The following is a 12,791-nucleotide window of genomic DNA, read 5'->3' as shown; positions in this document are numbered from 1 at the left end:
AGAAGTATGTGATAGCCTCTCCACCAGATATTTCGGCAGAAGCGCTACAAAAAGCAGAAACTATTCTCCGGATATTGAAATACCTCCCCCCTTGCAAAGAAAAGATAATTAAAAATAAATCATCACAACTTTTGTTTCAATAAAAATAGCAGTGAATACCCGTGCGATCGCAAAAAAAAAAAAAATAATAAATAAATAAATAAAATAAAAAGATCTACTAAAATTAATCCCCAAAACAATTAAATGACATTTTTTGTCATTTTATATTTCTAATGTAATCACCCCCCCCCCAAAAAAAAATGGAATTTGTCCTATTTTGGGGCTCGTTCTGTTTATAAAGTACATAATGGTTTCATAAAAATTAATTGAATGTATCGTTATTTTATGTTTCAAATGTAATACCCATCCCCTACCACCACCAGAAAAAAAACTAAAAATGTTTGTATTTCTCTCGATCGCCAAACTTGAAAAAATACTAGAGATGACATGTCTGGTTGAACGCTTTGTGTCCAAAAAGTGGGTTCTCATTTTACATTAAATTTATATAGAAAATTTATTCCCCACGCTAGAATGTTACTTTTTTTTCAAAATTTCTTCTTCCATATTATTTATAAAGACTGCTTAAACGTATTAAACCACAAAAAACGAGGTCTTAATTTTTTTGGTCAATGTCAAGTTTCTTTCCAACTCCCCCCCAAAAATGGCGACTTTTAATGGTTTTTGGTGGCGCTGAAAACGAATATTACGTTAAAATTTGCGGCAGATGAGTAGTTTTCATGATATGAGGGAATTACTGTTTCAAAAAGTGGGGGAATGCTTTCCTATATAAATTTAATGTAAAATGAGCACCCACTTTCTTGTCACCTAGTAATTTCTTCATATAAAACAAATTTAACTGTGATATTCGTTTTCAGCACCCCCGAAAATTGGCGCTGTTTTTTTGTTTTGTTTTTTACTAAGAAATGCGTTTATTTTTTCATCTCATAATTTAGGCCGCTAATTATGCTGTTAGTAAGTTTACAAAAGCATACTTTTCTTTTCGTTCTTTCTTCATTATACAACTTGTATAGTTGTGAACAGTTGCCTCTGCAGTTTAACATTTCACAAAAATTCTGTTTACATTAGGAAGCGGTTAAGTAAACTACAGAAGCACCTGTAAAAATCTATACAAATTCTATAATTGAATACCCACCTAAAAAAAAAAAATGAAAAACAAAAATATATTTTTTGTAAACCGCTCGTGTAAGTTGACTGACAGCATTATTTACGTTCTAAATTATGAAAATAAACGAATGTCTTAGTAAAATAAACAGCGCCGGTTTTCGGTGGTGCTGAAAACGAATACCACAGTTAAATTTGTTTTATGATATGAAGAAATTATTAGGTGGTTAGAAAGTGGGTGCCCATTTTACGTTAAATTTATATAGGAAAGTGATCCCCCACTTATAGAAAAAAGTAAATTTTCATATCATGAAAACTACTTATCTGCCCGAAATTTTAATGTGATATTTTTAGCACTATCGAAAACCATTAAAAGTTTCAAGTTTTTTGAGGAGTTGAAAAGAAACTTGACATTGAGCATATTTTTCTAGGGGTTAAACGACGCTGGGTCACGTAAAAATTGACCGTTTTTAAGTTAAGATATTAAATAAATTATAAAGAAAATCTGTTTCGCAGGCAATTAAACACACTTGCTGTGGTATAATTATTATAATAAATCCTGGGCAACGCCGATTAAATCTCTGACTAACTCTGCCTTCGTGAGGATGCAAGTAAATGAGGACATTAGTTTTAATTATTTTTCTCTAACAAATAAAAAAGGTTACTTAAAAATTAAGAATAAGTAAAAAATATAAAATAAAATAAATAATTCAGCTTAGAATAATATTTCGAAATAAAAACAAAAACAGAAAATATTTAATAACGTGCTCCTTTTAAAACAATTTTTCAATTAAGCTATCACAGTTATTTCTCCTTTTGGTTTTCTAGTTTTTGGTTTGAAAATAAAACGGTTTTAGATTTTAGATAAAATAAATTAAATCAAACATAACTTGAAATTTAAATAAACTAAATAATTAAAAAAATTAATTAATACAGTTGAAACAAAGCTATTATGTCGAATAAGTAATGTCATCGAGGTAATTATTTAAATAGATTGCATTTAATGTGATATGTTAATGACCGTAACTCAGTAATGAAAAAGTGGTTTATAAGAATTCTATATATTGAAAGTCCGTATACAATATAACGGCTCCTTTGACAGAACTATCCTAATATGGGCATTAATATTTCTTGACCAGGAGAGGTGTACACACATATTGCCTTTATATTTCTTTGGTGATTGGTAGTTGTACACACAGATACACACGAACGCTACTACTTTATATATATATATATATATATATATATATATATATATATATATATATATATATATATATATATATATACGAGCAAACAGTTAATAAAGCATGTTAAAAAACACTTTGAAATGAGTTTAAAACATATTTAATCTGAAAAGGAAACACTAGATAAGTGGATAGTCCTTAATCCGCGGAGTTTCGAAGAAATACTTTCCTTCTCATCAGTGGGTAGGAATTAGCAAAATGAGGGATCGAATTTTGCATGCAAAAGTATTTGATGAAACAACAAGTAAGTCAAAGATCTTACTTGATAACAAAAAAGTGAAGCAAAGGGAATATGGTGAAGAAAAAGGTGATTACACGTGAATGGATAGTCTGGTGGAAGATAAATAATCCAGTGACGGTAAAATCCAAATATATAACTTCAAGTAAGTTAATTGAATTTCCATTTTATTTTTTATTTTATACATACATATATATATATATATATATATATATATATATATATATATATATATATATATATATATATATAATTTAAAGGAGATTAGAATAATAGTCTAAAGAGCTAAGTGTATTTTAATGTAATAGTGAAATTACTAGTTTAATTAAAATACAGGAAATGCTCGTTGTAATTTAGATATATAATAAGCTCGATAGTTAAATGTCCTAGAGCTAATTCAATATTAAGTAATGTGATTTATAATTTAAAAGTTTTAAAATTTTTTAAATTTAACAATCAAAATTTAATTAAATTAAAAATCAGTTTCATAAGAAGGAACAACAACAAAGTCAATTATCTGTACGATCGTTTCGGAAATCCGTGCTTTTTATTTGTGGTATACATGAAGTCACGTAGAATAATTATACATAGTTTTTTTTGGTAAGCACGGTCTCCTCATCAGCAAATTTAGGAGGATTTCTATTGAATTGAAAAGACACCAAAAATAAACCTAGCATTAAAAGTAAGGCAGATGAATCTGAAAAATTGAAGTAAAAGGTTTGGATATAAAATTTATAAGAAAATTAATAAGAAAATTTGTATAGGTTAGAGATAGAAATGAGTAGAAAAAATATATATATTTTTGAATTTACATAATAAATTTGATTTAAAAATATATAGATATATAATTACCTTTTGGTTTTTCTTTTTTTGAAATCAGGAACTGTATTTAAAGTAGTCATTTAGATGTTTGCTATAGCTTTTTATTTTATTGAATGATGAATTTTAAAAGGGCGACGCTCGTGCAGTAAATTGTTTCCGTTAGCGTATTTTGATTTAGAGACGCTACAGTTAATATCTATAGAGAGAGAGTTTTTTTTTTTTTTTTTTTTTTGCAAGTTTTTAAGGGGAGATAATTGTCATGGCTTTATTTATTATTTGATTTACGAGTCTAAGGGCGGTAATTGGTTTAACTTAATTTATTAAAAAAAAAAAAAAAAAAAAAAAAAATCTATTTTTACTAATGAGTAATTTTTAATAATTTAAGGTGGCTTATATTTATTAAATTTAAACCAACGTTTATGATTACACGATAGAAGCTCGTGTCTTGAATTTACTAGTTTGTTTGTGCTTTTTATATCTTCATATTTTAAAATTTTTAGGGTTTCTTTTGTACATAATGTACAAAATTTATCTCCTGGTTTATATGATTTGCAAGTCTCAATTATTTGCCATTTTAAGTTGAAAGAAATATTGCTATTTTTTAGTTGCCAAATATAGTTGGATAGAGTAGTTTGGTTTGATAGAGAGTTATTTTTAAAAGAATGTTTGTGCGTTGAAATTCTATGTTTTATTGGGCCAGATGTGGAACCAATATATATTACCTCTTGATTATTATGATTATTTTCCGTTAGGTCTATTGTTGGATTATAATGTGGTGGGTTGGTTAATAATTGATCGGTAGATTGATTTAAGTTGGTGTTATTATTTAATCTGGTAGTTGAGTTATGGCTGTTGATAGGTTCTTGTATATTTGGAGTTTTTGATACTGTGCAGCTATAGATAACATTTTTAATTTTACATGAGCCTTGTAGGGGACATTTATTTTTTCTTCTACAGTTACAGTCCGATGTATTTTGTATAGTTGCATTTTGTAGTTTATTAATTTTATTATTATTAGAGCTAATTATTTTCTGATGAAGGTTAGGCATAGTAGAGTAAGAGACTTTAATTGTGTTCTTATTGAAAATCTTATTATATCTATGGGGGGCTTTAAAGTTCTTATCTAATATTTTAAAAAATTCTCTAGCTATGTTTGTTTCTAGGTTTTTGGAATACGGGGGGTTGAACCATAGGATCTCCTTGTGTCTATTCTTACGTTTGCGGGTTTTAGTTTGTTGTTTATTTATATTATTATCTAATATTTGTAGTTTGGTTTTATCTTTTTTTGTCTCCTGGTTATTTTTCTTAACTTGTATACGGGAAGACATTGCCATATTATATGTTATTACGCTCTTAATAGGTTTATTTTTAATGCAGTTTATGTTTCTATCATTTTCATTTATGAATTTAATTTGTGAATTATATCCAGAGTTTTTAAGGGCTTCATTATAGTATTTTTCATTTTTGGTAAATATTGATTTAGTAGAAGACAGTCTAGAAATTCTTAGAGCGATATTGGGAACTATTGATTTTAATATTGATTTAGGGTGGTTTGATTGATTGTGGACATATAGAAGTGATTGGTTAGGTTTATGGTATGGTTCAAAGGTAGAATTTTCAAGATTTAAGGTTATGTCTAAGAAATTAACAATTTTTTTATTAGGGTCGATTTTTATACTAAGTCCATAATTTTTAAATAATTTATGTAGAGCTTTAATTGCATTTTCATAATTTTTATTAGTAGAATTCGTTATGAAAAGTGCATCATCTCTATATAGCCCTCCTTCAAGTTTGAATTGTTTATGGAGTATACAGTGTATTTCATTTAAAAGGAAAAGGCCAACTAGATCAGTGACCTGAGTCGAGTCCGTCGATCCCATTAAAATGTTGAAGTGGTTAGGGGTATTTTTCCACTGATCTAGTTGGCCTTTTCCTTTTAAATGAAATACATTGTATACTCCATAAACAATTCAAACTTGAAGGAGGGCTATATAGAGATGATGCACTTTTCATAACGAATTCTACTAATAAAAATTATGAAAATGCAATTAAAGCTCTACATAAATTATTTAAAAATTATGGACTTAGTATAAAAATCGACCCTAATAAAAAAATTGTTAATTTCTTAGACATAACCTTAAATCTTGAAAATTCTACCTTTGAACCATACCATAAACCTAACCAATCACTTCTATATGTCCACAATCAATCAAACCACCCTAAATCAATATTAAAATCAATAGTTCCCAATATCGCTCTAAGAATTTCTAGACTGTCTTCTACTAAATCAATATTTACCAAAAATGAAAAATACTATAATGAAGCCCTTAAAAACTCTGGATATAATTCACAAATTAAATTCATAAATGAAAATGATAGAAACATAAACTGCATTAAAAATAAACCTATTAAGAGCGTAATAACATATAATATGGCAATGTCTTCCCGTATACAAGTTAAGAAAAATAACCAGGAGACAAAAAAAGATAAAACCAAACTACAAATATTAGATAATAATATAAATAAACAACAAACTAAAACCCGCAAACGTAAGAATAGACACAAGGAGATCCTATGGTTCAACCCCCCGTATTCCAAAAACCTAGAAACAAACATAGCTAGAGAATTTTTTAAAATATTAGATAAGAACTTTAAAGCCCCCCATAGATATAATAAGATTTTCAATAAGAACACAATTAAAGTCTCTTACTCTACTATGCCTAACCTTCATCAGAAAATAATTAGCTCTAATAATAATAAAATTAATAAACTACAAAATGCAACTATACAAAATACATCGGACTGTAACTGTAGAAGAAAAAATAAATGTCCCCTACAAGGCTCATGTAAAATTAAAAATGTTATCTATAGCTGCACAGTATCAAAAACTCCAAATATACAAGAACCTATCAACAGCCATAACTCAACTACCAGATTAAATAATAACACCAACTTAAATCAATCTACCGATCAATTATTAACCAACCCACCACATTATAATCCAACAATAGACCTAACGGAAAATAATCATAATAATCAAGAGGTAATATATATTGGTTCCACATCTGGCCCAATAAAACATAGAATTTCAACGCACAAACATTCTTTTAAAAATAACTCTCTATCAAACCAAACTACTCTATCCAACTATATTTGGCAACTAAAAAATAGCAATATTTCTTTCAACTTAAAATGGCAAATAATTGAGACTTGCAAATCATATAAACCAGGAGATAAATTTTGTACATTATGTACAAAAGAAACCCTAAAAATTTTAAAATATGAAGATATAAAAAGCACAAACAAACTAGTAAATTCAAGACACGAGCTTCTATCGTGTAATCATAAACGTTGGTTTAAATTTAATAAATATAAACCACCTTAAATTATTAAAAATTACTCATTAGTAAAAATAGATTTTTTTTTTTTTTTTTTTTTTAATAAATTAAGTTAAACCAATTACCGCCCTTAGACTCGTAAATCAAATAATAAATAAAGCCATGACAATTATCTCCCCTTAAAAACTTGCAAAAAAAAAAATATATATATATATATATATTAACTATTCCATATATTTTACCTGTTCCGATACAATTACCAAACCCGTACTAAATCCCCAATTCCGATACAATTACCGATTCTGGTTCTTAAAAATACTTTTATGTTTAACTATAGAGTCGTTATTTTTCATCAATTACCATAAAAATACATAAAATGGGCAAATATTTTCTCAAACATAAAAATACAGTTGTGTGGATGATCTATAGATTTGCATTTTACTGTTAATTTTACGTCAATAAATATTAATTATTTTACCATTACAACCGGCAGTGGAAGAATTAGGTTAAAACAAAATCAATAAAAAAGAACAACTAAAGCAATCGTTTTGTCATCGGAGAATAAGCACTAATTTTTCCGATTCCGATATTCATCCCGATACTCTTAAAAAGTTTAAATTTTTCCGATTCCGAGGAATCGTCTCAACTGGTGTTAATCGTGACACCCCCTACTGAAGGTTCCCGAAAGGATTAAACACTAGTTTCTGTAGGTATTTAATAATTATTATAGTAAATGATTATGTCAGCTCCTTTAAGAAACTCGTTCCTTATCGTTGAGCACTTTCAGTTTAATTAAAATGTCGGTCAATTTAGCTCTTATGCGCAGATCGTCATATAATGATTAGATCACTATGAGTGACGTTAAAAACATTTAATGAAATAAGTGTTTAAAATTCAACAGCATTTCTCGATAGCCGAATGGATATGGTTCTTGCCAGTACAGCCAGAGATGGCTTCTGTCGCCGGGTTCGAATCTACTAAAACTGAAAATTCTCGAAAGGATGAAACACATGTGTCTGTAGGTATTTAATAATTATTATAGTAAATAATTGCGTGTATATATATATATATATATATATATATATATATATATATATATATATATATATATATATATATACTCCTATAAATTCATTTTTCTTTTGTGTTTATTGATATTCATATTAAAACCCCTCTTTTCTATTTATTTAAAAAGAAAATACAATTTTCTGATATATTGGTTGTGGAAATGCATTCACTAGCAAAAGATCTAGCTAATTTTCATATTCTTTTAAACATTCATTTTAATTAATTCCCTATAAGTTATTTCGGTTCTCTTATGGGATGATCATATAGGGTTAACTATTACGTGTAATTATATTCATGCAGATATTCTACATGATTTATACTTGCATAATATTTGCGTAAAATCTTTACAGCAAACAAAAAATTGCTTCCATATATATTTATGTATACGTATATATATTTTTGTTTAATCTATTAGTCTATCTATCTATATATCTATAAAAGTGAAAATGTCTGTGTGTCTGTCTGTCTGTATACATTTCCTTACGCAATAACTCTGTCAATTTTAAATCTACAGACTCAAAATTTGATATACAAGGTACTGAGATTTGGGAAAATCTTTCTAATCATCATCTGTGTATAGATACTCCCTCAGGCATTTGTCTATTAAATGGTCATGTGGCGATGGAAGTCATCTTTGGGTTCATGGACTTTAAGTGTCTGAAGGAGTGGCACTCGCCTGACAAGATTTTGCAATCATATATATATATAAATATATATATATATATATATATGTGTGCGTGTGCGTGTACGTGTGTGTATGTGTGTGTGTGTGTGCCACAACCACGTTTACGCACTGGTTCTTGCCAGATCACCCAAGTGAAGCAGTGTTGAGCCTTGCCAGTACTATGTACCGCGCCGAGTTGTAGAAGTTTCTAGATTGGTATTTGGGGGTGCATTAATTTACTGGGAAAGATGTACTCCAAGTCTTCGTTTAGGCATGCATATAGGATGATGTAAAAACCTGCGGTCTACTGTATATTTTGCCCTGTGGCAGTCATCTGCACCGACAAACTTAGCAGTAATATATATATATATATATATATATATATATATATATATATATATATATATATATAAAGTTACGTTGTTGCTGTTTAATCAGCTGTGACTTAAAATCTGATCAAATCCTACTTAATTTTGGATTAACTTAGATTTTCAATTATCTGTTAATGATGCAGAATTAAAAAAATAAAATAAATGCTCATCTGTTTCGTCTCTACGATTATTCTCAGTGGCAAGAAGATTGGGGGCGTGTTTTGTGTCTAATGAAATATGTGTTCGATTTTGATGTGGCCTGAAGAAATCTTTATATGCCCATCCATGTAAAATTAGGTATTAATATATCTATCTATCTATCTATTTATCTATCTATCTATCTATCTATCAATCACGCACACACACGTTCACACACACACACACACACACACACACACACACACACACACACACACACACACACATATATATATATATATATATATATATATATATATATATATATATATATATATATATATAAGTGAACGTGTGTGTGTGTGTGTGTACATTTCCCTACGCAATAACTCTGTCAATTTTAAGTCTATAGACTCGAAATTTGATATACAGGGTACTGAATTTTGGGAAATTATTTCTAATCCGTTTTCGGTCCGAAATTTGTCTGTTAAGGGGTCAAAGTTCAACAATTTGACATTTGAGAACTCTACCAAACTCCTCCGACAATTTTGGGTCTAAACACTTGAAATTTTAGATATACATTTTTTGTACATGGATCTAACTTAATTACTTGATTTGAGCCAAAAGCAATAAATGTTAAGCGGTCATAATAGGGGTCAAATTTAAAAAAAAATTTACCGATTTTTTTTTTTTTTGTGCTCAACATACACCTCCAAACACGCGGGCAACGCCGGGCTGAAATGCTAGTATATCTATAAAAGTGAAAATGTGTGTGTGTGTGTGTGTGTGGTTGTGTGTGTGTGTGGTTGTGTGTGTGTGTGTGTGTGTGGTTGTGTGTGTGTGTGTCTGAATGTGTATATTTCTCTGTCAATTTTTAGTCTACAGACTCGAGATTTGACATAAGGGGTAGTGAGATTTGGGAAAGTCTTTTTAATCGCTTTCCCTCCAAGAATTTGGCGTTGAAAGGGGTCAAAGTTCAACGATATAACGTTTAAAAATCATACCAAACTCCTTCGCCAATTTCGGGTCTAAATTCTTGAAATTTTAGATGTAGGTTACTTGGACATGGATCAGACTTTTTAATTTAATTTGAGCCCAAAACAATAAATATTAATGGGTCAAAATTGAGGTCAAAGTCTCTATCAAATTTTTCAGCCAACGTTTGGTCTAAACATTTGAAATTTTACATAAAGTGTGTTCAGACATAAGGAAAGCTTCTTTTTTTTTTAATTAATTTCTGCCAAACATTTGGTTGCCAAGTTGTCAAAGTTAAAAAAAGATTTGACTTTTGCGGTCTCTAGCAAACTTTTCAGCCAATTTTGTATCTAAGCATTTCAAATTTTACATAAAGGATATTTAGACACGCAGCAAGTTTTTTAATCCGTTCTGGGGCAGAAATTTGGCTGCCAAGAGGTCAAAGTTGAAAGAGTTACCCTTTGCAGACTCTACCAAACTCCTCTGCCACCTTTGGGTTTAAACACTTGAAATTTTAGATGTAGGTTACCTGAACATGAGTCAAACTTTTAAAAATATTTATATACGAATGCACATAAAGCTATGACGAGTACATAGTGCCCGAGCAACGCCGGGCTGAACTGGTAATAATAATAATAATAATAATAATAATAATAATAATAATAATAATAATAATAACTAGCGGGATCTATTGAAATTCCACAGGGTACTCATTCATATGTGATATATTGATGTTGGCATTATGTAGATGTTCAACGTAAATGGAGACGCTCTGATATTATTGTAGCTCTTTTGTTAAAACTGCAAAAGTATTTATCTAAGCTAGCAGGGACGCCAGGCGTATCCCGGTCGTAAAGTACGCTTATATTTTAATTTTTGCATATTTCGTATATATTATTACAAAGTTTATCTTTGAAGACTTTACCAAACTCTTTCGCGAATTTTGGGTCCAAAACCCAAAACTTTAAATGTTAGATGTAGGTCATCTGGACATGAGCCAAACCTTATATATATATATATATATATATATATATATATATATATATATATATATATATATATATATATATATACATATATGTGTGTGTGTGTGTGTAATATTCCTGTTGTCATAACTTAAATCGGTAGAGAGCATGAGTTTTATAGCGGCGCATCCCCGATCTCGCTCGTTGAACATTGTGTCACTTTCAGACATGATAGAAGGGTCCTATCGCTCTTAGGAGAAAACGTGTTTTCATCAACGGAAATTAAATCATATCGTCTCTTCTAGGGCGACAATTCTATCGTTCCATTCTGTAAAATTATTTAGATGCCTTTAGGTTAGCACCAACTGGCAAGACCGAACATGAGTCAGATTCATATCTCACATCGAAACTTAAAGCATTTTTCAAACGAAGTATTTATAAGCTCGTTGGCAGATGGAATCGAATTATAGAGCAAAGATTGTTACTGTTATGAATTCAAATTTTCAAAAACAGTTTTTCATTTTCAAGATGAAATTTCAAACTTGATAATCCGTGTCCTTATTGAGCAAAGGTATCCTGAAAGAATTTAGTGAGTAAATCTTTCTCAATCCTGCATATTCCCCTAAAGTAGCTCTCTCGGATTATCACATTTCGAAGATTACAAAACTATTTAGATGGTATTACGTTAAAACCACGCGGGGAAAACGGTCTTCTTTAGTCAACAGAAAGAGATACATCTTCCATCATGATAATGCTTGTTCTCACACAGCACTACTGACCAACGATCTTTTAGGAGAATTTGGTTATGAAATCTTATCCCATTCTGCATATTCTCTTGACCTAGCTCATTCGAATTATCATTTTATTGTGAGATTAACATTATAAGACGAGTTTGACCACGAGTTACATCCATATTTCACATCAAAAGCTAAAAAATTTTCAAACGATGCATTTAAAAGCTTGTTGACAAATGGAATCAACTTATAGAGAGCAAATATCGTTATTGTTATGAATAAAGATTTTTTCAAAAACGAAGTTTTTCATTTTTAAGGTGAAATTTATTTGCTATCAATTATGTGTTATTAAAAAAATAAATATTTATTCGTGAATCTTACCTTACAATGAGTGTTTTTTTCTTGATTTGAATTAAAATTCTCTAAAAGTTTCGTAAAAATTTTCCAATAATTATTCAGGAATATTGTTTTTCGTATTTCAATTAATTTTTTCATTAAATTAGTTTGGACTGAGAGAAAATAATATTTTTTCGTTGAAAAAAAAATGGATAAACGTTTGCGCCAAAATAAAAATCACGAAACTTTGGTTCGGCAGCATTCCGGTATTCTCTGTAAACCACCTGGACAATAGCACGTTCCTTATGCTGGATAAGTACCCCAATGATTTTATAGGCTAACATGATTCATTATTTTACATATTTTAAATAGGTAATTAAAACCGAGCAAAGACATTCTAAGAAAATGTGCTTATGAAATCTTATCCCATCCTGCATATTCTCTGGACCTAGCTCATTCGGATTATCATTTTATTGTGAGATTAACATTTTGAGACGAGTTTGAACACGAGTTAAATCAATATTTCACATCAAAAGCTAAAAAAATTTCAAGTGATGCATTTATAAGCTCGTTGACAAATGGAATCAAGTTATAGAGAACAAATGTTTTTATTTTGAAAATGGGACAAGGAGGAGAAAGAAGCAACCTTAGTAGAAGTTTTTGACGCTAATGATTGTGGCTTAAACAGAGCTAAAACGGAAAAGTTAATGAAATGCTAAGGATTTATGCACAAA

The sequence above is a fragment of the Euprymna scolopes genome, chromosome 26 (genome assembly GCF_053919585.1).
Source record: "Euprymna scolopes isolate OS-2025 chromosome 26, ASM5391958v1, whole genome shotgun sequence".
NCBI classification, from domain to species: domain Eukaryota; kingdom Metazoa; phylum Mollusca; class Cephalopoda; order Sepiida; family Sepiolidae; genus Euprymna; species Euprymna scolopes.
Note: the sequence above shows the minus strand (reverse complement) of the source record.